The sequence below is a fragment of the Protopterus annectens genome, chromosome 4.part0 (genome assembly GCF_019279795.1).
Source record: "Protopterus annectens isolate FY-2018-M chromosome 4.part0, PAN1.0, whole genome shotgun sequence".
NCBI classification, from domain to species: Eukaryota; Metazoa; Chordata; order Ceratodontiformes; family Protopteridae; genus Protopterus; species Protopterus annectens.
The window spans coordinates 116,036,620-116,064,353 of NC_056733.1; the positions used below are offsets into that span (position 1 = coordinate 116,036,620).

The 27,734-nt window shown below is 44.8% G+C and overlaps 1 protein-coding gene across 1 annotated transcript in view; it reads right to left on the reverse strand.

Moving 5' to 3' along the window:
• Positions 1-27,734, reverse strand: part of LOC122800223 (protein NO VEIN-like) — a 1,589,974-nt gene that overhangs the window by 1,010,838 nt on the left and 551,402 nt on the right. The window lies entirely within an intron of this gene.

The window sequence follows — 27,734 nt, forward strand, 5'->3', positions numbered from 1 at the left end:
GAACCAGCGACTGGCTTAGGAGAAGCTTCATCGTTGGTTTTGGACCTCAAAGGTCTGTCTCTGTCTTTTTCTTTGCATTTTTTGTGAACTCCGGTAGTCGGATTGCTAACAGACGACATTTCAGGATAATTAAATCTCGATCCAAAATATTTAGAAGCAAAACTATACCAACGCTTAATAGTGCATTGGTTAAATCTAGCACAAAACCGACAGCAGCAAGGCACGTTATGATCTGAGCCTAGGCAAGGAATACAGTATAAATGAAAATCGTTATGAGGTATTTGCTTCCCACAAGTAATGCAATTATTAACTTTTACTGACATCGGTAAGGAGCAAGAAAAAGTTTTCCCAACAGGGTACTTAGCTTTAGTTTGAAGAATTCGGTTCTGAAACTCGAATGTGAAAATATCAGAAGTCGGCCGACTGGCACTTGCAAACTGCTTCTGCTTTGGGTACCGCGCGGCAAGATAGACTGAATAAAATGGCGTCGGCTGCATGTTTTATACCCGACGACCTGACGTCATGGAAGAGGAGATAGCAACCGATGCAGGACCCAAGACTTTGTTATTCAGGCCAACTCAGGGCAACCTGCCAGCAGATTACCCAAATGTAATGACAGCAACAGTGAAACACGAAGAACATCTTACTCCATAGGAGTGTCTTCTTTATTTGTCATAGAGTTAGGTCCCTCCAGCGGGTGCTTGCAGAGCTGCTGTTTTGTAAAGAAAAAGGTCAATATAACTGTGTCTTTCATGGCATGAGAAGATAGACAAAGATCATCTCAGAGCATCATGTAGGCTACTGACTAAAATGAAAAGTTGTGCTACTGTTTTAGGATAGTTGAAAGACTTAAGACCTGCGATTTTCTTGATAAGGTATTTTTAGGCCTTTCCAGCTGAGCAATATGCTTCTGTTTATACACACCAAAGTGGGCAATATATTCAACGATGGATCTTGATAAGGGAAGAGAACACTTGCTGAATGACCTCTTTGGATCTTAAACAGTCTACTAGAAAGTAAATGGGCCAGACAGGATTTCCTGACATGGTAGAAACATGATGATCGAATGAGAAAACTGTTCACATAAGCACCCTTGTCTCTTATGGCTTTGTCTGTCTAAACAGAAGGACCATTTAAAGCACATTTAGTGGGAAGAGTGTTTTTTTATTGAATGCTACACCGCACTTATTTTTTTGCATTTACCTGGAGACTATTTTCAGCACAGCAGCTTTTTCCACATTCCAGCCCTTGCTGGACTTTAGTATCAATGGATGAGTCTTCAGCAAACATACCCAACCACTCTTCTAGGATACTGCACTAGATGACTGCAAAATAAATGCAGAAGAGGACAGTATCCAACACTGATCCCTGTGGTACCCTACTAGTTGCCATATTAGATTCAGAGAGGGTACCAGCAACGTTCCCAACCCCAGATCTGCTGGGCAGCCAATATGCAACCCCGATTACAACATAATGGGTTTACAAGTCTGTAAATTTTTTTTTTCTTTTTTTTTTTTCACAATACCAACATGGGGATAGGATCAAAAGTCTTGTCCATACAAAAATAAGTAGCATGCACTAAGTGACCACTGTCCACAGCCTCTGAAAAGTTTTCAAAGAAGCTTAATACATTCAGGAGACAGGACCAGCCCATTATAAAACCAAACTGATTGGGATCTAGATCAGTTACGTTTCTTGTGTCTGCTATGCTAAATTTCAAAGACTTCCATTAAGGTTGGTGAGGGTGATGTGTCTGTAACGGACTGAATCTGTAAAGGGTCCACCCTTGTGTTGGAAAATCAAAGAGTCTGTTTCTCTAGGCATCAGGGACAAATCCTGTGGACAGACTGAGTTTAAGCAGAGGCTAAGATGGTACATATTTGGCAATCCCAAAAGTACAGAGATCTTTGACGTAAGACTGGGACTCCAGACATTTTGAGAATAATTCTGCAAGGAAAGACAGTACCCCAAAATATGGAAAACTGGGAATGTTCTGCATCCTGCTGTGGGCTACAACTGGACCACGGCATTTTGTAAATACCTTTAGAGCTGTAGGCAGCCTACAGGGTAACAGAGAGAATTGAAAGTGAATTGGAATGCAATAAGCACCCCTTTAATTACACAGTTATAAGGTAAGAAAAAATATTGCATTAAAGCATGTTCCCAGCTGACCGGGGGGCACTGGTTCTATGACCCTCCTGGGACAGCAACCTTTGTTACACTGGAAGAAAAAAGGAAGACTGGTTTGCAGGAGTGGGAATCCCCCTGAAAAGGTGGAAGGGACTCCCACTCCATCTTGCAAATTGGAATAGTTCTGAAAATCTACCTGTCCAAAATCATCTGGTTCCACAAGAAGAGATGACAATTCATGTTTTAAGATACATTTCAGGCATTGTCAGGATGGGAGGGAACTGGAACTAGAAGAGATCAAGCTGACTGACTGTCCTTTGATCTGGAGGGCTCCACCTTACTTTCTGGAGCTTCCATGCCACTGCTTCTTAAACATCTGTTTCCCAGAGGTTTGCTGAAATTGCTTATTTTTTTCTCTGAGAGAAGGACCAGAACTGAAAGGAACAGCCTTTGTAAATTTAGAGAAAGACTGAAATTTGGGTAACCCCTTATAAACAATTCTCTCTCTCAATCAAATCTTTTCAGGACTTTAGCAGTTGAGGGGTCAGAGAAAATATCTTCATCTAATGCATAATTGAGAATCTCATCCTTAACATCTTCAGCAAGATTTTGACTGTAACCAAGGAAATTTATTCAACACGGACTCTGTAGCAGCTGCTATAGGGACTTTGTCAAGTGCATCATAACAGCGTTTACATGGGACAAAGGAGCCACAAACAAGTTAACAGATGCTTTACTGTATGAAGAGTCTTTACTACATCCCTAGTCAACGGACACCAGAGGACATCTATCTGGGCAAATAATGGCACTATCTTCAGGTCTTTCTAGGCTGTGATAGCCTGATTCCTGAGGACAACATGACCCTTCCGACTGTGTAAATTCTGAGAGAGAGAGAGATATGGACTAACAAAGAATTAGAGGAAGAGGGTGGGTAGTAATGATAGGTTAATATTACCCACCCAAACACCAGCCATGAAAGGCCCAGCAGATAGATGGGTAGAAGGATAGGAGCTGATGTTGCAACATTGATCTACTGGAGCATCTATCATTATGGTAAGTTTAATAACTGTACTATGTTCTTCACAGCAATGTTGCAGTACTGACTCCCAAAAGCCACAGGTTGGGAGGGTGGCTGTTTGGAAGCCTCTGGGACAGCAGGTTCTGCAGGTTAGAAGTGGCGGAATGTGGTCTATCCCTGGATGCAGTGCCTAAATAACATTTGGTAAAGGTGTGGACAGAGAGCCATGTAGCAGCCTCCAAGATGACTTGAGAAGGAAAGTACAGTTGTGTACACTTACCATAAATGTAGTTTGATTGTATTCACTGTTGCAGTCATCACACTTAGGTTATCCTGCCAGGGGTAGCCGTCAGTTGGCCCAAATACCAGAGGTGTAGTATTTCTGAGTCGGTTACTGTCGCTCCAGGACTGACGTCAGGTCGTCAGTGGTATAAAATCAGTCAGCCGATGCCATTACATCAGTTTTTCTTGCCCAGTCTGCCAGGAGCCCCCAAATAGAGAGCTAGGTTATGGTGGAACACCACCAGTAGACAGTAAACACCAAAGGTTCCCTGAGAGGAAGAGAGAGACAAGGGGGATTGAAGGGTGGGAAACCAGGACTCCAACAGTGAATACACTTGAACATCTACATTTATGTTAAGTATACACAAACTGTACTATGTTCTTCGTGTTTCACTGTTGCAGTCATCACACTTTGGCTGATTCCCAAACCTAAAGAAAAGGGTGGAGGCAGTCAAGAAGACTGTGGGCTGGCTAGGATGCCCTGCAAGATTGCGGTGGCAAAGCCTGCCCTGAATTCGGAGGAGATAGGCAGGTGGTAATGCTTGGTGAAGGTATGAACAGAAGTCCATGTTGCAGCCTCCAGGATGTCCCTGGTGGGGACCCCTCTGAGAAAAGCTGCAGAGGTGGAGGTTGCCCTGGTGAAATGCGTCCTGACCCCCTTTGGGGGTGGTTTCTTGTGCTGTTTGTAGCAGAAATGGATGCAGTGTGCTATCCATTTGGAAACTGTCTGGATATGGCCTTGCCCTCTGCCCCTGATGCGAAGCTGACTAGCAATTGGTCCATTTTTGTAAAAGATTTAGTCTTATCCAGATTGAATCTGAGCTGTCTGTGCACATTTGGAGTGCAGAATCCTTTCCCCCTTGTTTTGAGGGTTAGGGAAAAAGGTGGGCAAATCAATGTATTGGTTGCGAGCCACAATGGACACCACTTTAGGTGATGGACTTTGAAGGATGGGTTAGTCCTGAGGGAGGCCCTGTCAGCATGGAAAATGACGACGGCTCTACAGCGAGTGCTTGTACACTGAAAAGTACAGTTGTGTACACTTACCACAAATGTAGATGTTCAAGTGTATTTACTGTTGCAGTCATCACATTTGGGTTATCTGCTTGCAGTAGCCCTCAGTCAACCTGATTAACAAAGTCTTGGGTCCTGCATCAGTTGCTGTCCCATCTTCCATGACGTCAGGTAGTTAGGGGTACAAAGCATGCAGCCAACGCCATTACATCAGTTTTTCTTGCCCCAGATGTCAGATACCCCCATAATGGGAAGCAACTATACATATATATATATATATATATATATATATACACATATACATACACACACACACACACACATATAAGGTTACATCTCCAACAAAAAAGCAAATACACCAAAAAGCTTTAAACACAGTAAGCAGGAATAGAGGTATAGCCAACAGAAGTCAAAGGGTTGGAGGGAGGGTAACTAGGACTGCAACAAGGAATACACTCGAACATCTACATTTATGGGAAGTGTACACAGCTGTACTATGTTCTTCGTATTTCACTGTTGCAGTCATCACATTTGGGTAGATTCCCAAAGCTAAGGATGGGAGGAGGAAATTAGACAGCATTAGGACCAGCTATAAGGCCCTGCAAGACTGCAGTGGCAAAGCCAACCCTGGATTTAGAGAAAATTGGCAAATGGTAATGCTTGGTGAAGGTATGTACAGAACTTCAGGTAGCAGCTTCTAGGATGTCCCTGGTAGGGACACTTCTGAGAAAGGCTGTAGAGAGCTAGATGCAGCTCTGGTAGAATGTGGTCTAATCCCCCAGTGGGGTAGGCTTTCTATGATGCTTATAGCAGAAATTAATGCAATGATCTATCCACTTAGAAATGGTTTGCTTTGAAATGGCCTTCCCCTCTGCCCCTGCATCAAATGCAACCAGCAGTTGTTCAAATTTCCGGAGAGATTTAGTCCTGTCCAAAAAAAATCTAAGCCATCTGTGCACATCTAAGGAATGCAAAATTCTCTCCCCTTTGTTCTGTGGATTAGAAAAGAAGGTTGGCAAATGAATGGACTGATTCAAGGCCACATTGCATACCACCTTGGGCATGAAGGAGTGATTGGTCCTGAGGGACACCCTATCCGCATGAAAAATGATGAAAGGCTTCACTGCCATGAGGGCCTGTAATTCAGACCCCTTCTAGCTGAAGTGATGGCTAAAAGGTAGGCTGTTTTCCAAGAAAGGAATTTCAACTCTGCATTTGCAGCTGGCTCAAAAGGAGGTAGAGTGAGTTTTTCCAATACAAAGTTAAGGTCCCAGGCTAGGGTAGGAGCTCTCCTGGGTGGTCTTAAGTTTTTGGCCCCTCTGAGGAACTGCTTCAGCAGTGGATGAGAGAAGAGGGGTGGTTCTGTGTTGTAATAAGCTGAAATGGCTGAGGCATGAATTTTGATGGAGGAAAAGGAAAGGCCCTTGTGCAGCATCTCAGTTAAGTATTGAAGAATCTTGAGGTAAATTGGGAGCTGCTGTGTCCATCCAGAGCATGGTTCCAGGAAAAGAATCTTTTCCATTTTTCAGCATAGGATTTTCTAGTACTAGGCCTCCTTACCTCCAAAATGACATCCAACACTTGCTTACTGAGGGATGGTAACGGAGAGATCAGGCAATTAGCCAGGCTGCCAGGTTCAGGGTTTGAAGCTGTGGGGTGCAGATCCGGCCTCATGCTGTGACAGCAGGACAGGGTCTGAGGCAGTTGCAAAATAGCAGTGACACACGGCGCAAAAGGGGATACCAGTGTTGGTGTGGCCAGTCTGGTGCAATCAGTATCGTCCTTGGTTTGTCCCATTTGACCTTTAGTAGAACCTTGGAGAGAAGAGGCAGAGGGGGAAAGGCATAAACGGATAGGTTTTTCAAAGTGAAGCACAGGGCATCCACTTTCCAAGCTTGTTTGTGGGGAGTCCTGCAGAATTTTTTTTTCAACTGGTAGTTCTGGGGGGAGGCAAACAGGTCTGTATCTGAGCTCCCCCATTTGTTTCTCGACATGTTGAATATCTCTGGTTCCAGTTTCCACTTATGTGGGTCCATGAAATTTCTGCTTAGATCGTCTGCTAGTGCGTTTAGCTATCCTGGCAGGAATTGAGCCTGTAGGTGCAGTTGGTAGCTAAAGGCTGTGTTCCAGAGAGCCATGGCTAGTATGCAGAGAGGGTACGAGTGGGTTCCCCCCTGCTTGTTTATGTACCAAATAACAGTGATGTTGTTCTTTACCATTAATTGTCCTGGAAGGATGTGATCCAGGGCATTCTATACAGCTAACATTTCTTTCTGATTGATGTGCAGATGCATTTGACTTGGGTTCCATTTGCCCTGAATGCACTTCCCTGCCAAGTGAGCCCCCCATGCATAGTTTGATGCGTCTGTTGTTAGGGTATGGGGCAGCAGGGGGTAGAGTGAATGGCAGCCCCTTGTTTTGGTGACAGGTGTCTGCCAACCAAAGGAACTCTATCTGTAGATAAGGAATGATAGGAAGCATTACTTCTAGATCCTGAGAATGCTGACACCATAGGCTTTTTAGATACCATTGTAGTTTCCTCATATGCAGTCTTGCATATGGAATTAGTAGACTGCAGGAGGCCATAAACCTCAGGGCTTGCAGTATTTTCCTTGCAGATAGCTGGGTCTTTGCGGCCAGTAGTTTGAAGAAGGCTGTCAAATGAACTTGTTTTTCTGGCGTGAGAAAAGCCATCTGGGAAGTTATGTGCAAGCTTGCTCCCAGGAATATAATTTGTCGGCAGGGTACAAGATGTGATTTCTTTTTGTTTAAAGTGGACCCCCGGGGAAGTTCGCAATTTCTGTACAAATGCCAGATGATTCAATAGTATGTCCTGGTTTTCTGCGTGAATTAGACACTCGTCCAGATATGGATATATCTGGATATTTCTTTGCCTGCAAAATGAAATGACTGGAGCCAGGCACTTTGTGAATAACCTGGGAACAATAGATAAGCCAAAGGGCAGTGCAGAGAACTGATAGTGCATGTATCCTGCTTTGAAGCGTAGGTATCTTCTGCAGGATTCCCTTATTGGGATGTGCAAGTAAGCTTCCTTTATATCCACTGTTGCCAACCAGGCATCTTTGCCTAGCACAGGAAGCAGCTGGTGAAGAGTTAACATCTTGAATTTTGGAATCACCAAAAATGTGTTTAGGATAGAGAGGTCCAGTATAGGACGCCAGTTGTCGTCTTTTCTGGGTACCAGGAAAAGTCTTGAGTAGAAACCTTGTCCCTGTTCCTCTTCTGGGACAGGTTGAATAGCTCTTATGCTTAAGAGCAAGGATTTGCTTCTGAGCCTCCACCCACTGATTTGGGGATAGGTCTGGCCAACCATTTGGGGTTGGGTAAGGTGTGAAAGTGGAATCTGCATCTTTTGGTAGACAATATTTAAAACCCATTTGTCCTGGGTAATGAGCTCCCAATTTTTTGCCTGCCGGGCAATCATTCCCCCTAAGGGAACAGTCAGTTCTGCAGGGCTTGGAAGACTTAAGGGTAAGTCATTGAGACAGTTTACCATGGGGGGGGGGGGGGAGTATTACCACTCCCTGCTTTGGAAGTGGGAGCCCCCCAATGCCTAGCCCTGTGAGCACCTTGGGACTGAAACCTGGGTGTTCTGCTGGTCCTGGGTTTGGACTGAAAAGGCCTGGAAAAGTCAGGAAAGGACCAATTTTTAGAGGGCCAGTGCCTACTAAATCTGGGAGGCTGTACTTGCAGGAAATCTAACAGTTTGCATAAATTTAGCTTTTTCCTGCATCTTTTTAAGTACTTCTGCTTTGTTGTTGTTGGTTTAAGGGAGCATCCAGCAATTTGCTTTAACATGATCTGGCAAAGATTGCTCCTTAAGCCAAGCATGCCTTCTAAGTACAGACCCAGTGACAGCAGCCCTGCAAGAGGCCTCTAGTGAATCAAAACCACATTGCAAAGTATGTTTTCCAACTTGTTCAGCAGAATGCATTAAATCCTGTAAATCTTTATTTTCAGCACAGTCAGGAATCAACATCAATTTCTGTTTAAGCAATCCAATAATGTGCTGCTGATACTTCAACATATGAGACTGGCAGTTTAAGGCCCTAATGGCCAAAGTTGCAGAAGGGTATACACCTTCTTACCCCATCTATCCAGCGCCCCGGAATCTCTATCAGAGGGGGTAGGATTTCTGGCAGTAGTAGCCTTAATGCCCTTGGGTCCCTGTGAAATTATCTCAGGATCCACAGTAGGGTTTTTAAAAAGGAACTTGTGAGAGTCGGGAACCCTGTAATATCTATCAAGTTTTCTGGGAGCAAGAGGTAGAGAGAGTCAGGGGCCAAGCTAAATTCCGAAAAGGCATCATCAACAATGTGCAGTACAGGGGGGATAGCTAAAGGCCTGTGTTGGGGCAGGAGTAAGAAAGCTCCAAGCCTCTTTTTAGAGTCTGAGTAATCATGGCTTTCACAGCGAAAATGCTCCCTAAGAGTATACGAGGTTTCACCAAAAGAGAAATCCTCTGGAGGGGAGGCAGAGGGCATGGAGTCCTCTGCATCAGAATCCTCATAGGTAGATAAGGGCAAATCCTGGTCATCAGAGAAAACAGAAATTAAAGAATCCTGATCAGAACAATCAGGAGGAAAATCAGTCCTAGGTCACTTAGAGGGGGAAGGGTGGCTTCCCCCGATTAGAGTAATAAGGTCTTCAGTCATTCTTATCATTTGTTTTTTAGGCATAGTGGCCTGACCATGCGGTCTGGGCGTTGGTTTTCTAGGCACAGATCGAGTTTTAGGCCTTGAAGAAGATGGTGTTGGTTTAATATGCAAGTCAGTAGGCCTGAATACACCCTCAGAAGCTGGTGCCTGCACAGCAGCTCCAGACCCATCCAAGGTACAGACTTCCGCAGGTTCCACAGTCGAAGAAGCATCGCGCGGCATACTGGACTCCAAATGGGTCTCAGTAGAGGCCTGTTAAACTGAAGCAGCGGGTATCAGGGGCTGCAAAAGCGCCTCACTGAATAGCGGCAAACTGGCGACTAGCTTAGGAGAAGTGCCATCGGCAGCTTTGGACCTATGTGGTCTGTTTCTATCATTATCTTTGCGTTTTTTCGGAATGTCGGTAGTCGGGTGGCTTACCGAAGCCATTTCTGGATAATTGAACCAAGTTACAAAATATTTTGATGTGTAAATGAACAGACGACAAATAGTACAAGGTTTGAATAAGGCACAAAACTGACAGTGAGGTACGTCATGGTCTGGGCCTAAGAAAGGAATGCAGTACAAATGAAAATCTTTATGAGGTATTTGCTTTCCACAAGAAATACAATTAACTTTTACTGACATCGGTTTACAGCAAGAAAAAGGATCCCCAACGGGGTACTTAGTTGAAGACTTCGGACTTGAAACTCGAAAACGAAAATTTCAGGAGTTGGCCGACTGGCACTTGCAAACTGCTTCTGGTTCGGGCATTGCACGGCAAGAGAGACTGATGTAATGGCATTGGCTGCATGCTTTATACCCGACTACCTGACGTCATGGAAGATGAGACAGCAACCGACGTAGGACCCAAGACTTTGATAATCAGGCCGACCGAGGGCTACTGCAAGCAGATAACCCAAATGTGATGAGTGCAACAGTGAAACACGAAGAACATCTGACTAGTAGCTGGTCAGATTTCCTGAAGTGCTTAGTCCTATCAAGGTAGAATCTGAGTGGTCTGTGTACATCTAAGGAGTGCAGGATCCTTTCACCTTTATCTTGAGGATTTGGGAAGAAGGTTGGCAAATGGATATATTGGTTGAGAGCTACACTGGACACCACTTTAGGCATAATGGAAGGGTTAAGTCCTGAGGGAGACCCTGTCAGCATGAAAAATAATGAAGGGTTCCACAGCCGTAAGTGCTTGTAGCTCAGGCACTCTTCTAGCTGAAGTGATGGCCAGAAGCAAGGCTGTTTTCCAAGAGAGGAATTTTAACTCTGCTGATGCTGCAGGCTCAAATGGGGGTAGCGTGATCTTTTCCAGCACAAAGTTAAGGTCCCAAGCAGGGGTGAGGCTCTCCTTGGTGGCCTTAAGTTGTTTGCCCCTCTCAGGAACTGTTTAATGAGAGGGTGAGAGAAGAGAGGTGGCTCAGTGTTGTAATGAGCCAAGATGGCAGAGGCATGGATCTTAATGGAAGAGAAGGATAGGCCTCTGTGGGGTAGATCTGCTAGGTAATCCAGGATTAGATGCAAGGAGGGAAGTGCTGTGTCCTCTCCTTTAGACTGACTCCAGGAACAATACCTTTTCCACTTAGCATAGGATTTCGTTGTACTGGGTCTTCTGGCTTCAAGAATGACATCCACACCTGCTTGCTTAGGCTGGTCACTGGGGGAGAATTCAAAGAATAAGCCCGGCTGTAAGGCTCAGGGTTTGCAGTTACGGATGCAAGAGCTGTCCCGCCTGCTGAGTGAGGAGGGTTGGGATCTGGGGTAGGTGCCATGGTGGCACTGGTGAGAGGCTGCGGAGTAGTGGATACAAGTGCTGGCGTGACCATTCCAGGGCAATCAGAATTGCCCTTAGTCTGTCCTGCCTTATCTTGAGTAATATTCTTGTGAGAAAAGGCAGAGGGTGAAAGGCATAGATTGAGAGGTTTACCCACTGGAAGGATAGGGCATCCACTTTCCAGGCCCTGCTGCGAGGTGTCCTGGTGCCAAATTTGCTGAGCTGGTGATTTTAGAGGGAGGTAAAAAGGTCCACTTCCGGGGTCCCCCATTTCTGGGTAAGAAGGCTGAAGGTGTTGAGGTCTAATTGCCACTCATGTGGGTCTATGAGATTTCTGCTTAAATCGTCTGCCAGACAGTTTTGTTTGCCTGGCAGAAATTGAGCTTGCAGATGAATATGCATGTCCAAGGCTGTGTTCTACAGGGCCACGGCTAGCCTGCAGATTGGGTAAGAGTGGGTTCCCCCCCTGCTTGCTGATATACCACATAACTGTGGTGTTGTCTGTTCTTATTAGCAGGGGTCCTGGTGAGACTAGGGATCTGAAAGCTGCCAGTGTGTGCTAAACAGCTAGCATCTCATTTTGGTTGATGTGCAGATGAATTTAACTTGGGCTCCAGTGGCCCTGAATGCACTTGTCATCCAAATGTGCCCCCCAGGCATAGTCTAGTGCATATGTGGTTAGGGTCTGGGCGGCGTAGGGTTGAGTAAAGGGAAATCCCTTGTTGTGGTTGCATGCTGCTGCCCACCAAAGAAACTCTGTCCTTAGTCAAGGTATGATAGACATAACTGTTTCCAGGTCCTGAGAATGTTGGCACCTAAGACTTTTTAAGTATCACTGAAATTTCCTCATATGCAGTCTGGCATTTGGAATTAGTAGAACAGAGACACTGAACCCTAGGGCCTGCAGGATTTTCCTTGTGGATAGCTGGGTTCTGGTGGCCATTTGAGCAAAGTAGCCTGTTAGAAGGGCTTGTTTTTCTGGAGTAAGGAATGCCATCTGTGTTGGTGTGTCCAAGCTTGCTCCCAGGAATACAATCTTTTCACTGGGGACTACTTTTGATTTCTTTTTATCGATAGTGTACCCCAGGGAGGTTAGAAGGTTTTTTACAAATGGCAGGTGCTGCAACAGCCTTTCCTGACTTTGCCTGAATCAGACAATCGTCCAAGTAAGAGTAAATCCAAATCTTTCTCTGTCTGCAAAAGGCAATGGCTGGAGCCAGGCATTTTGTGAAGACTCTGGGAACAATGGATAAGCCAAAGGGAAGTACAGAGAAAGTACAGTTGTGTACACTTACCATAAATGTAGATGTTCGAGTGTATTCACTGTTGCAGTCATTACATTTGGGTAATCTGCTGGCAGGTTGCGCTCAGTCGGCCTGATTAAAAAAAGTCTTGGGTCCTGCGTCAGTTGCTGTCCCTTCTTCCATGACGTCAGGTCGTCAGGGGTATAAAACATGCAGCCGACGTCATTACATCAGTTTTTCTTGCCCCAGATGTCAGGTGCCCCCCAAATGGGGAGCAAAAAATATTATACATACATACATATATATATATATATATATATATATATATATATATATATATATATGTATATAAATTTAAAACACAAAAAAATATATCTCCAAACAAAAGCAAATACACCAAAAAGGCTTTTAAGCATAGTAAAAGAAAGGAGAGGTAATAGTAAAACAAAAACAGGGGACTGAAGGGTGGGTAACCAGGACCGCAACAGTGAATACACTCGAACATCTACATTTATGGTAAGTGTACTCAACTGTACTATGTTCTTCGTGTTTCACTGTTGCAGTCATTACATTTGGGTAGAATCCCAAAGCTATGGTTGGGAGGATGGATTTATACAGCATTAGGAGCAGCTATAAGGCCCTGCAGGACATCAGTGGCAAAGCCAGCTCTGGATTTAGAGAAGAGAGGTAAATGGTAATGTTTGGTGAACGTATGAACTGAGCTCCAGATAGCAGCTTCTAGAATGTCTCTGGTAGGAACTCCTCTGAGAAAGGCTGCAGAAGTAGATGCAGCCCTGGTGGAATGAGATCTGATCCCCTTGGGGATAGGTTTACCATGGTGCATATAGCAGAAACGAATACAATGGCTTATCCATTTGGAAATAGTCTGCTTTGAAATAGCCCTTCCCTCTGCCCCTGCAGCAAATGCCACCAATAGTTGTTCAGATTTTCTTAGAGATTTTGTCCTGTTTAAGTAGAATCTAAGTTGTCTGTGTACATCCAATGAACGCAGAATCCGCTCACTCTTGTTCTGTGGGCTGGGAAAGAAGGTTGGCAGATGAATGGTCTGATTAAGAGCCACACTGGATACCACCTTAGGCAAGAAAGATGGATTGGTCAGGAGAACCATGCTGTCCGGATGAAAAATAATGAAAGGCTGCACTGCCATAAGACCCTGTAATTCTGAAATCCTCCTAGATGAAGTGACTTCTAAAAGGAAAGCTGTTTTTCAGGAGAGAAATTTTAGGTCTGCAGTAGCAGCTGGCTCAAAAGGAGGGAGAGTAAGTTTTTTTTCAAAACAAAACTGAAGTCCCATGCAGGAGTTGGTGCTCTCCTGGGTGGTCTTAAATTTTTGACCCCTCTGACATACTGCTTTAGCAGAGGATGAGAGAAGAGGGGAGGGTTCTGTGTTGTAATGAGCTGAAATGGCAGAGGCATGGATTTTTATGGAAGAAAAAGATAGGTCCTTGTGAAGCATCTCAGTTATGTATTGCAGAATCTGAGGAATGTGGCATTTCTGTGCTTATTCCTTGTGACTGGTTCCAAGCACAGAATCTTTTCCATTTGTCAGCATAAATTTAGATTTATCTTCCATCTTTTTTAACACTTCTTCAGCATTATTACCAAAGAGATGGTCCTATTGTAAAGGAGCATCCAACAATTTTGCTTTAACATGGTCAGGCAGAGTTTGCTCTTTGAGCCAAGCATGCTTTCTTAGCACAGATCCAGTTACAGCAGCCCTGCAGGAGGCCTCCAAGGAATCAAAACCACATTGCAAAGTATGTTATCCAACTTGCTCAGCTGAATGCAATAAATTCTGCAAATCTTTATTTTCCACACAGTCAGAGATTAGCATCATTTTCTGTTTAAGTAGTCCCATGATATGCTGTTGATATTTAAGCATATGAAATTGACAGTTTAAAGCCCTGATAGCCAAGGTTGCAGACTTGTAAACCTTCTTACTCCATCTATCCAGTGCCCTGGAATCTCTATCAGAAGGGGTAGGATTTTTAGCAGTAGAAGCCTTAATGCCGTTGGAACTCTGAGAAATGGTTTCAGGATCAGTAGTAGGGTTTTTGAAAAGGAATAAGTGGGAGTCAGGAACCCTGTAGTATCTGTCTGGCTTACTACGAGCCGGAGACAGAGAATCAGGAGTCATACTAGATTTTGAAAAAACATCAACAACAATGTCTAGAACAGGAGGTATAGCCAAAGGCCTATGCCGAGGAAGAAAATCCCCAAGTCTCTTTATAGATTCAGAGAAATCCTGACTTTCCCAGTGGAAATGTTCCCTTAAGGAATGTAAAGTTTCTCCAAAAGAGAAATCCTCAAGGGGAGAAGCAGAAGGGATGGAATTTTCTGCATCAGAGTCCTCATAAGTAGGTATAGATAAATCTTGTTCAGTAGAAAAATCAGAAGAAATAGAATCCTGATCTGAAGATTCATAGTCAATGTCTTGCCTAGGCCTCTTAGCAGGAGGGGGTTGGCTACCCCTGATCAAAGTAATTAAATCTTCAGTCATTTTGATCATTTGTTTTTTAGGCATAGAGGCCTGCACACGTGGCCCAAGCGTCAGTTGTTTAGACACAGATGTAGATTTTGGCCTTAGTTTTGAAGATGGCGTTGGTTTAATATACAAATCTTTAGGCCTGAAAACACCCTCAGAAGCCAGTGCCTGCACAGCGGCTCCGGACCCATCTAAGGTAGAGACATCCGCAGGTTCAATACTTAAAGCATCTCGCGGCATACCGGACTCCGAATGGGTCTCAGTAGAGGCCTGCGAAAGCTCCTCACTGAGTACCGGCGAACTGGCGATTGACTTAGAACCACCGTCGTCAGTTTTGGAGCGACAGTCTGTCTGTCTTTTTCTTTGCGTTTTTTAGGTATTCCGGTAGTCTGATTGCTAACCAACATCATTTCTGGATAGTTAAATCGTGAGCCAAAATATTTAGAAGCAAAAATGTACATACGTTTAATAGTGTGTTAATTAAATCTAGCACAAAACCAACAATAAGGCACGTTATGATCACGGCCTAAGCAAGGAATACAGTACAAATGAAAATCCTTATGAGGTATTTGCTTCCCACAAGTAATGCAATTATTAACCTTTACTGACATCGGTAAAGAGCAAGAAAAAGTTTCCCCAACGGGGTACTTGGCTTTTAGTGTAAGACTTCGGTTCTGAAACTCAAAAATGAAAATTTCAGGGGTCGGCCGACTGGCACTTGCAAACTTCTTCTGCTTCGGGCACCATGCGGCAAGAAAGACTGATGTAATGGCGTCGGATGCATGTTTTATACCCCTGACGACCTGACGTCATGGAAGAAGGGACAGCAACCGACGCAGAACCCAAGACTTTATTAATCAGGACGACTGAGGGCAACCTGGTAGCATTTTACCCAAATGTAAGGACTGCAACAGTGAAACATGAACATCTGATAATGCGTAGATCCTGCCCTGAAACGTAGGTATTGCCTGCACGAGTCCCAGACAGGGATGTCCAGATATGCCTCTTTTAGGTCTAGGGTGGCTAACCAGGCATCTTTGGATAGCATAGGAAGAAGCTGGCGAAGGGGGAGGATTTTGAATTTTGGTACCACCAGGAAGGTGTTTAGATTGGAAAGATCTAGGATTGTGCGCCAAGTGCCCTCTTTTCTGGGTACCAAGAAAAGTCTGGAATAAAACTCTTGACCTATCTGTTCTGCAGGAACAGGTTGAATTGCCCTTATGGAGAGCAGGGATTGAACTTGGTTTTGTGCCTCTGCCCACTGGTTTGGAGGAAGGCCTGGGAACCATTTTGGGGTCGGCAGTGAGTGGAAGTAAAATTTGTACCTCTGGGATACAATGATGAGGACCCATCGGTCTTTGGTGATGGAGATCCATTTTTTTTGCATGATGGGTACATTTTCCTCCTAGGGGCATGAGCAATTGGACAGAGGTGAGGAGTAGAGTTGAGAAGTCATTGTAAATTCTTCCCGTAAGTGAAGTGGAGGTACTCCATTGCTTAGATCACTGCATACCCCGAGACTGTAATCTGGGGGGTCTGTTTCTCCTGGTTCTAGTTTGAGATGACCTTGAGGAGGCTGGAAAGGACCAATGTTTAGAGAGGCAATGCCTACTGAATCTTGGAGGCTGCAATATTTGACTGTCTGCATAGACTTAGCTTTTTCTTCCATCTTTTTTAGAACCTCTTCTGCTTTGGTACCAAACAGTTTGTCCTTGTTCAAAGGAGTGTCTAGCAATTTTGATGCGACATGGTCTGGCAAGTTCTGCTCCTTACGCCAAGCATGCCTTCTCAGTACAGAATCAGAGACTGATGCCCTGCAAGATGCTTCTAGGGTGTCAAAATCACATTGCAAGGTATGTTTGCTGACTTGGCTTGCAGAATACATAAGCTCCTGTAATTCTTTATTTTCTGCAAAGTTTGTAAAGGTAGATAATTTTTGCTCAAGTTCCATCACATGCTGCTGGTATTTCAGCATGTGAAACTGGCAATTCAATGTCCTAATGGCGAGAGTTGCAGAGGTGTATACTTTTTTACCACATCTGTCTAAAGCTCGGGAATCCCTGTACAAAGGGGTGGGATTCTTAGCTGTAGTTGCTTTTATACCTTTAGGCCCCTGGGAAATTACCTCCGAGTCAGCAGTAGGATTTTTAAAAAGAAATTTGTGCGCGTCAGGGACTCTGTAGTACCTGTCTGATTTCCTTGGAGCAGGGGGTAAAGTATCAGGAGTTAGACTGGATTTCATAAAGACATCATCTACAACATCCAGAACAGGAGGGATAGCTAAAGGTCTATGTTGTGACAACTCTAAAAATTCTGAGTCTCTTTTCGGACTGAGGATAATCCTGGCATTCCCATTGGAAATGCTCTCAAAGTATGTAAGGTTTCACCAAAAGAAAAATCCTCTGGAAGGGAAGCAAATGGAATGGCGTCCTCTTCATCTGAATCCTCATAAGGAGATAACAGCATATCTTCATATTCAGAAATCTCAAAGTTGTCGGACTCTTGGTAAGTTAAAGCTGCAGGAGACCATTCTCTTTTTCTCTTAGAAGGGGAAGGCTGGCTTCCCCTAATCAGCATAATCAGGTCTTCTGCCATTTTAAGCATTTCATGTTGTGGCAAGGAAGAAGGTGCTTGAGTTTGGGTCGTCAGTTTTTTAGGCGTAGCTCGTACTCTAGGCCATAGAAACTCGGTAGTTTTAGACAGAATTGAAGACGCAAAAGAAGTCGGTTTGTGTCAAAAATAGGTACTGCGAACAACTTCCTCGGAAGCCTGTACCTGCACAACGGCTCCGGACCCATCCAAGGTAGACATCCACAGGTTCTGTAGTCAAGAGTCTTGTGGCATACCGGACTCCGAACAGGTCCCGGTAGCAGCCTGCGAATCCACTGAATCGGGCATCAGGGTCTTCGAAAGCACCTCACTGAGTACCAGCAAACTGGCGACTAGCTTAACATAATAAGCACCTTTGGCAGTTTTGGACCGGTGCGGTCTGTTTCAGTCTTTATCCTTGCATTTTTTCGGAAGATTGGTAGTCGGATGGCTTACCAAAGCCATTTCGGAATATGGAGATCGACAGTGAAAGTATTTAGCAACAATAAGGGCACAACGACGAATAGTTCGGGCATTGAACAAAGCACAAACCCAACAGTGAGGTACATCGTGGTCTGGGCATAAACAGGTGACCCAGTAAGAATGGAAATCTCGGTGTGGTATTTGCTTTCCATAGGCAAAACAATTGTTAACTTTTTCTGACATCAGTTAGAGCAAGAAAAAAGGATCCCCAATGGGGTATTTAGCTTTAGAAGACTTTAGGATGATTCAATTCGGAAACGAAAATTCAGGTAGTGGCCAACAGGCACTCGTGCGAAAGTACAGTTGTGTACACTTACCATAAATGTAGATGTTCCGAGTGTCTTCACTGTTGCAGTCCTAACAAATGGGTTATCCGGCCCCTGGTAGCCCTCGATCTGCCCGAATACCAAAGGTAAGGGGATATGATGTCGACTGCCATCGGTTGTATAGGACGTTAGTTATCCTTGATACAAAAGGAGGCAGCAGTCACCTCCTCAGTCTTTCTTGCCACAAATGTCAGGAGCCCCCAAGAAAACAAAGCTTAGACAAAAAATGAAGTATACTTGGTAAAATAAACCAAATAAAGCCTGCACCTCAGGAAAGGAGAGAAGGAGAATATCAAAACAGGGGGAAGGAGGGAGGAGAAACCAGAACTGCAACAGTGCAAACACTCGAACATCTACACTTATGGTAAGGGTACACAACTATACTATGTTCGTGTTTCACTGTTGCAGTCCTAACAAATGGGTTGATTACCAAAGCCCAGAGAAGAGGGAAGAGGTACCAATACAATCAAGGATTGGAGAGAATGCCCTGCAGAACAGCAGTGGCAAACCCCGCCATGGATCTAGAAAACAACAGCAAATTATAATGCTTTGTAAATGTGTGTACAGAAGACCATGTGGCAGCCTCTAAAATGTCTTTAGTAGGGACACCCCTTAAAAAAGCTGCAGAAGTGGAGGCTGCTCTTGTGGAGTGGGTCCTCACTCCTTGAGGAGGAACCTTGCCATGAAAGAAATAAAGTAATACAGTGTGCAATTCATTTAGAAATCGTTAGCGTAGAAATAGCTTTGACCTGAGCTCCAGGAGCAAAACTGATCAATAGCTGAGCTGATTTCCGAAGGTTCTTAGTCCTGTCCAGGTAGAACCTGAGCTGTCTGTGTACATCAAGAGAATGTAGGATCCTTTCACCTCTACTTTGGGGATTAGGAAAGAAAGTAGGAAGGTGTACTGACTGATTAAGAGTCAGGCTAGAAACCACATTCAGCATAAAAGAAGGATTGGTCCTCAGGGAGACACGATCTGCATGGAAGATGAGAAAAGGCTCCACAGCCATCAAAGCCCGCAGTTCTGAAACTCTCCTTGCTGAAGATATAGCCAAGAGAAATGCAGTTTTCCAAGAGAGAAACTTTAAATTTGCAGTGGCAGCAGGCTCAAAAGGAGGCAGAGTGAGATTCTCCAACACAAAATTAAGGTCCCAGGCCGGAGTGGGTACCCTTCTGGGAAGTTTTAAGTTGCTAGCACCACTGAGAAACACTTTCAGCGGGGTGAGAGAAAATGGGGTGTTCAAAAGAACAGTAAGCAGAAATAGCTGAAGCATGGCTCTTGACAGAGGAAAAAGAAAGTCCACCTTGAAGCAATTCAGCCAAGTATTCCAGGATCAGAGGACGAGTAGGCTGAGAAGACTCCCCTTTAGCCTGCACCCAATGAAAGAATCTTTCCCATTTGCCAGCATAGGACTTCCTAGTGCTAAGCCTTCAGGCCTCACGAAGTACGTCAACCACCTGCTGGGAAAGAGAAGAAGTAGATTGATTCATACAATAAGCCATGCTGCCAACTGGAGAGTCTGAAGATGAGGATGCAGAATTGTTCCCCCTTCCTGAACCAAAAGATCTGGTTTCAGAGATGCCACGGAGGAAATTGGGAGAGACTGTGAAGCAGAGGATACCAATACTGCCTGGGCCAGTCTGGGACTATGAGAATGGTCTTTCGTCCCTGATCTTCAACAATACTCTGGGAAGAAGAGGAAGAGGAGGGAAGGTATAAATTGAAAGCAGCATCCAAGGGAAAGACAGAGCATTCACTTTCCAGGCTTTGCTGTGATGCTGTCTGGTGCAAAAAAAAAAAAAAAAAAAAAAAAGAGGCAGAAGGTGGTTGTCCGGGGAGGAGAAAAAAATCCACCTGTGGAGTGCCCCAATGCTGCATGATGCTGTAAAAGACTGTTCTGTTCAGCTGCCACTCGTGAGGATCCAGGGTTTGTCTGCTCAACTGGTCTGTCAAAACACTGAGTCTCCCTGGAAAAAAAGTACAGTTTTGTACCTTCCATAAATGTAGATGTTCGAGTGCTAATACAGCTGCAGTCATAATAGATGGGTTCTCCTGCCGTCGGGTCGGGTCCTCGGTCGGCCGAATTCCAAAGTCTAGGTCCGGCGTCGGTTGTCGTCGCTTCTTCCCTGACGTCAGTGCGACAGGGGTCTAAAGGAACCAGCTGACTCCATTTTCTTCAGTTTTTCTTGCCCCAGATGTCAGGTGCCCCTAGAAGGAAGGGAATAATAAATTTCTGTGATAATGCAGTGCTATATAATCAAAATACAGTAGTTGCAGGCAAATACATCATAAATGAAAACCCCAATCAGGTTGTATGAGGATGTGTTAGCCTATAGGCCTGTCCCAAGAGGGGAAGGTGTGAGGGAAACCTGGACTGCAGCTGTATTAGCACTCTAACATCTACATTTATGGTAGGTACAAAACTGTACTATGTTCATCGTGCATACAGCTGCAGTCATAACAGATGGGTAGAATCCCAAAGCTAAGAAAGGGGTGGTAGGCACTAGTTTGAACTAGGAGGAGCCAAAATACCCTGCAAGACTGCAGTGGCAAAGCCTGCTCTAGATTTGGAGTATAATGGTAGGTTATAGTGTTTGGAGAACTCCAAGTGGCTGCTTCCAAAATATCCTTGGTAGGAACTCCTCTGAGGAAGGCTGCAGAGGTGGCTGTGGCCCTGGTGGAATGAGTTCTAATGCCTGTAGGAACAGTTTTGCCATGAAAGGAATAGCAAAAGCGTATGCAGTGGGCTATCCATTTTGAGACTGTCTGTTTGGAAATTGGCTTCCCTTGAGCTCCTACCGCATAGGCCACAAAGAGCCGTTCTGATTTTCTGAAAGGCTTTGTTCTGTCCAAATAATAACGCAGCTGTCTGTGGATGTCCAAGGAATGTAGTAATCTCTCCCCTTTGTTTTGAGGATTAAGATAAAAAGTAGGTAAATGTATGGCCTGATTTAAAGCTACCCTGGATACCACTTTAGGCATAAAGGACGGGTTGGTTCGTAAGGAAACCCTGTCCTGATGGAAGATGATAAAAGGCTGGACAGCCATGAGAGCCTGTAGTTCTGAAACTCTACGAGCTGAGGTGATAGCCAGAAGGAAAGCTGTTTTCCAGGACAAATATTACAAATCTGATGAGGCAGCTGGCTCAAAAGGAGGCAAGGTCAATTTTTCCAGAATGAAATTAAGATCCCAAGCAGGTATTGGTTGTTTCCTTGGAGGCCTTAAATTCTTAGCCCCTCTGAGGAACTGTCTTAAGAGAGGGTGAGAGAATAAAGGTGGATCACTGTTGTATTCTGCAGAAATGGCTGAGGCATGTATTTTGATGGACGAGAAAGAAAGTCCACTGCTTAGCAGTTCAGCCAAATATTGTAGTATAGCAGGTAAATTCAGTTTTCCAGGATCCTGGCCCCTTTTTCTCATTCCAGACACAAAAACGTTTCCATTTTGCAGAGTAAGCTTTTCTAGTTGATGGCCTTCTGGCCCCCAAAATGACATCCTGCACCTCCTTGGAGAGTAGGGCCTGTTGAGATGCTAAGGAATATTCCATGCGGCTAGATTGAGTGTTTTTAGCTGGATGTGAAAAGTTTTGAAACTGTGCTGAGTCAGAAGAAGAGGCATTAGAGGCAGGGTCCATGGTGTGGAATGCGTCAGGCTCCTCAGGAGTGGGTACCAGTGTTGCCTTGGCCAGTCCGGAGCAATAAGAATCATCTTTGGTCTGTCTGCTTTGGTCTTTAATAGAACTTTGGGCAGCAGAGGAAGAGGAGGGAAGGCAAACTGTCATTGATGTCCAACTGAAAGAAAGAGCGTCCACTCTCCAGGCCTTTGGATGGAAGATCCTTGAGCAGAATTTTGTCAATTGATGATTCTTGTGGGAGGCAAAGAGATCTATGTCTGGCCTTCCCCATTCTTGGATTATTTCTGTAAAAACTTTTGGATACAATTTCCATTCGTGTGGATCTGTCATATTCCTGCTTAGGTTGTCTGCCAGCGTGTTTTCCTTGCCTGGCAAGTACTGTGCTTGTAGTTCCATTTGTAAGTCCATGGCCATGTTCCAAAGTGACATGGCCAGTCTGCATAGGGGGTAAGAATGTGTTCCTCCCTGTTTGTTTATGTACCACATAACTGTGGTGTTGTCCGTTCTTATGAATAACTGACCTGGTTGTAGAAGGTCCTTGAAAACTATAGTAGCATTTATTACTGCTAGCATTTCTTTTGATGTGAAGGTGCTTTTCTTTTTGGGACCATTTGCCCTGAATGCACCAATCTGTCATGTGCGCCCCCCAGGCGTAGTCCGAGGCGTCTGTTGTGATGACTTGATTTGCTTGAGGCTTGCTGAATGGAAGACCTGTGTTTGTTTGACATGCTTGAGCCCACCACAGAAATTCCTTTTGCAGACATGGAATTAGTGGTATAATTGTTTTCAAACTGTGGCTGTGTTGAGACCATATGTTTTTCAGGTACCATTGTAGTTTCATGTGCAGCTTTGCACATGGGATTAGTAAGATGCAAGATGCCATGAATCCCAGAGCCTGCAGGATTTTCCTTGCAGTCAGCCTGGTGCAATTTGCTAGTGTTCTGAAGTATTGTATTAGTTGCCCCTGCTTCTCTGGCATGAGGTAGGCCATCTGGGTGATTGTGTCCAAATTGGCACCCAGGAAAATTATCTTCCGAGAGGGTATTAACCTTGATTTCTTTTTGTTGACTGTGTATCCCAGAGATTTCAATAACATTATTACATAAGCCAGATGTTTCAGAAGAATGTGCTTGCTGTCCGCTTGGATCAGGCAGTCATCCAAATAGGGGTATATTTGTATCCCTTGAAGTCTGCAGTAGGCAATTACTGATGACAAGCATTTCGTGAATACTCTGGGCGCAGTAGATAAGCCAAAGGGCAATGCAGAGAATTGATAATGGGTTGAACCTGCAAGAAATCTGAGGTACCTTCTGCAATTTTGTCTGATTGGGACATGCAGGTATGCCTCCTTGAGGTCCAATGTTACCAGCCAAGACTACTTGCCCAGCATGGGAAGAAGTTGCTGTAGAGTGAGCATCTTGAATATTGGTATGAGTAGAAATGTGTTTAGGATGAATAGATCCAAAATAGGTCTCCAATCTTTTCCCTTCCTTGGCACCAGAAATAGCCTGGAATAAAAACCTTGACCTTGTTCGTGCGTAGGTACCTCTTGAATAGCTTTCATGCTTATGAGATCTGTAATTTGCTTTTGTGCCTCTGCCCTTTGATTGTGTGGCAGGTTTGGCATGCCTCTCATTTTTGGAAGGGTGTGAAAATGGAATATGTAGCCTCTGTTTATAATGTCCAGGATCCATTTGTTCTTTGTGACAACATGCCAATTTTTTGAAAATAATGCCAGCTTTCCTCCTAAGGGGGCTGCCATTTGAAACCTGGTTAGCTTGCAAAGGGGAAAGTCATTGGGTTTGCTTTCTGAAAGATTGCGAGTTGTCCTCACCACCTCTTTGTGTAGGGGCTTGCCATCGTCTGCCTCTATACGATCCTTGGGATTGTCCTCTCCTATCTGCCTCTTTGGCGTCTGTCTGTGGCAGGAAAGGACTAGTTTTTGGAAGGCCAATTTCTACTAAAACGTGGGGGTTGAACCTTTAGAAATTCTTTCACAGTTTGCATTGATTTAGCCTTTTCCTCCATTTTCCTTAATACCTCCTCAGCATTAGCACCAAATAGTACATCCTTTTGAAGTGGGGCGTCTAGTAATTTAGCTTTGACATGATCAGGCAAAGCTGGTTCCTTGAGCCAGGCATGCCTACGTATGACTGATCCTGTAACAGCAGCTCTACACGAGGCCTCTAGAGCATCAAAACCACATTGTAAGGTATGCTTACCCACTTGTTCTGCACTATGCATCAAATCCTGCAACTCCTTCAAGTCTGGTTGTTCAGGTTGTGACATTTTACTCTTCAATTGTGATAAGAAAAACTGTTGGTATTTTAGCATATGAAACTGACAGTTTAAGGCCCTCAGGGATAAGGTAGCCGAGGTATATACCTTTTTTCCCCGCCTTTCTAAGGATCTGGAATCTCTCTCGGAGGGCAATGGATTTTTAGCAATGGAGGCCTTAACTCCCTTGGGGCCCTGTGAGATGGTTTCTGGGTCAGCAGCATGGCTTTTGTAAAGAAATTGGTGCGAGTCAGGAACCCTGTAGTACCTGTCAGGCTTAACTGGAGCTGGGGGTAAAGAGTCCGGGTTAAGGCAGGCCTCCGAGTAAACATCATCTAGGATGTCCAAGACAGGAGGTATAGCCAGAGGCCTATGCTGAGGTAACAAGAGAAATTCCCTGAGCCTTTTCTTGGAATCTGAATAATCCTGGCCTTCCCAGTGGAAGTGTTCCCTTAAGGTATGCAAAGTTTCCCCAAATGAGTAATCCTCAGGGGGGGGATACAGAAGGGATGGACTCCTCCGCATCAGAGTCTTCAAAAGGGGAGTAAGGATGTTCCTCATCATCAGAGTGCTCTGAAATAATGGAGCCCTGGTCAGAGGAGGGGGAATCTTCCTCCACTCTGGGCCTTTTGTCCGGTGGGGGCTGAGAACCTCTGATTAGAGTAATTAAATCCTCAGCCATTTTAAGCATCTGTTTCTTAGGCATGGGCCCTGTGTAGCTGGTCTCTTAGGGTGCAAGGATGCTTTAGACTTTGTGAAAGCCTTAATGGAGAAAGAAGAGGAAGGTCTGAAGACACCTCGAGTGGAGGTGGACCTGTCCGCATTCTGAGTTTCAACGCCAAGAGTGGCTTTGGTATCTGCAGTCGGGGTGTGGGCCGAGGAGCCTGCGACCTCGGGCACAGGAGACACTGTCAAAGAAGTGTCGTCGGTAATCAGGGGCTGCGTAGGCGCCTCACTGAGAACCGGACCACGTGTAGTCGGCTTTGGTGTGGTGTCGGTAGAGGCCGCGGATCTCATGGGTCGGTCCTTGTCTTTGCGTTTTTTAGACAAAACCAGAGTCGGAGTATCCGACGACATAGTATAGTTAAATGCTTTCCCAAAATAATGTTGGGCAAACTCCGCCTGACACTTAATAGTGCGTTTGTTGAATGTAGCACAAAAGCGACAGACCGAGACGTCGTGGTCTGGGCCTAAACAAGGTATACAGAGGGAATGGAAATCCTTATGCAGTATTTGCTTCCCACAAGAAATACAATTAACTTTGTCTGACATCGGTCTGAGGCAAGAAAGGTTTCCCCAACGGGGTACTTAGCTTTTAAGAAGACTTCGGTTTCCAAATTTCGTAATTTCAGGAGCTGGCCGACCAGCACTTGCGAACTGCTTCTGCTTCTGGTACCGCGCGGCAAGAAAATGGCGTCGGCTGGTTCCTTTATACCCCTGTCGCACTGACGTCAGGGAAGAAGCGACGACAACCAACGCCGGACCTAGACTTTGGAATTCGGCCAACCGAGGACCCGCCTGATGGCAGGAGAACAAATCTGTTATGACCGCAGCTGTATGCACGATGAACATCTGAGCTAGAAGATGTAGGCCCAATGATGCTGCTGTGGACCACAGCATCATGCTCTGTCTGCAGAGGGGGTAAGAATGAGTCTCTCCCTGTTTGGTGTACCACATGACTGTGGTGTTGTCTGTTCTAACCAGCAGAGTTCCAGGAAAAAGAAGATGCTTGAATGCCAGCAAGGCCTGCTGAACTGCAACTAATTCCTTCAGGTTTATGTGCAAGTGCATCTGCTGGGAGTTCCAATGTCCCTGTATGCATCTGCCATCAAGGTGAGCTCCCCAGGCGTAGTCCAATGAGTCCTTGGTCAGAACTTGAATTGCAGGTGGTGGGCAGAAAGGCATGCCCTTGTTTTACAAACAGGTTGTCGCCCACCATAGAAACTCTCTCTGCAGACAAGGAAGCAGAGGAATAATCACATCTAGGTCCTGTGTGTGCTGACACCAAAGGTTCTTGAGGTACCATTGCAATTTCCTCATATGCAGCTTTGCATACGGAATCATGAGAATAGAAGAGGCCATGAATCCCAGAGCTTGCAGGTATTTCCTTGTAGGGAGCTGGTACAGGCTTGCCAAGTCCTTGAAGTAAGCTGTAAGAGTTGCCTGCTTCTCCTGGGTGAGATAGACCATCTGGGCGACTGTGTTCAGACTCACTCCCAGGAATGTTATCTCATTGGTTGGTACCATTTTTGAATTTTGCTCATTGAGAGTGTAACCCAGGAAAGAAAGAAGAGTCTTTACAAATTCCAAATTCTTTAACAGCTGTTCCCGAGACTTTGCTTAAATCAGACATTCGTCCAAGTAAGGATAAATCTGAATTTTCTTCTGCCTGCAAAAGGCAATGACTGGAGCCAGGCACTTTGTAAAAAAACTCTGGGAGCAGTAGATAAGCCAGAGCGCAGCACAGAGAATTGATAATGTTGCTTGCCCACTCTGAAGTGAAGGAACTGCCTGCAGCTTTCCCTGATAGGGATGTGCAGATAAGCTTCTTTGAGATCCAAAGTTACCAGCCAGGAGTCCTTGTTCAACATTGGTAGCAAATGATGAAGAGTTAAGCATTTTGAACTTTGGAATGACAAAGAAAGAGTTCAGAATGGATAGATCTAGGATAGGCCGCCAGGTGCCTTCTTTTTTTGGAACGAAGGAAAGTATGGAATAGAAGCCTAGGCCTACCTGCTGAGCAGGAACTGATTCTATTGCCCCCAGATGTAACAGACACTAAATTTGCTTTTCTACTTCTGCTCTTTGACTTGGAGGAATGTGGAAAGAAAACTTGTGTCCTAGGGATACAGTTCTGAGTACCCATTTGTCGTCCGTGATGGTGGCCCAGACCTTTGCAAAAATGGCCAACCTTCCCTCTAAAGGAAACTCCGGGCAAGCAGGAACAGGCAGAAGTTGGACAAAGTCATTGAGAATGCTTGGATTGAGATGCAGGCTTAGAACTTCCCGACTTAGAAATGGAAGCATGCCACTGTTTAGTCCTTTGAGGGGTAGCCCCATGTCCCCTAGCAGATTTATAACCTCTGGTCCTAGAACGGTTCTGTCTGCTGGTATCAGGAAAAGTACAGTTTTGTACCTACCATAAATGTAGATGTCCGATAGGTATGCATCTGCAGTCATCACATATGGGATGTCCTGCCTCAGGCAGCCCTTCGGTCGGCCGGATTCCAAAGTCTGGGTCCGGCGTCGGCTGATGTCGCCCCTTCCCCGACATCACAGCGCCTGGGGGTATAAAAGCGCCAGCCGACGCCATCTTCCTCAGTTTTTCTTGCCCCAGATGCCAGGTGCCCTCTAGGAAGGCTAAATTTGGAGAAATGCAATAAAAATCCAAACATTTGCAAAAAAAAAAAATATATATATATATATATATATATATATATATATATATATATATATATATATATATATGTATGTAAAAACAAATACACCATAATAGATCCCCCCAGCTAGCTAATAGAGGGGCAAGCACCCTAGGAATACCACAGAGGGGAAGGAGGGAGGGTAAATCTGACTGCAGATGCATACCTATCGGACATCTACATTTACGGTAGGTACAAAACTGTACTATGTCCTTCAAGGATGCATCTGCAGTCATCACATATGGGTAGAATACCATAGCCAATCTGGGGGTGGAGGAACTAGGAAAAGGATGGTGTAGCTAAGATACCCTGCAGGACAGCCGTAGCAAAGCCTGCTCTGGATCTGGAATATAAAGGTAAATTGTAA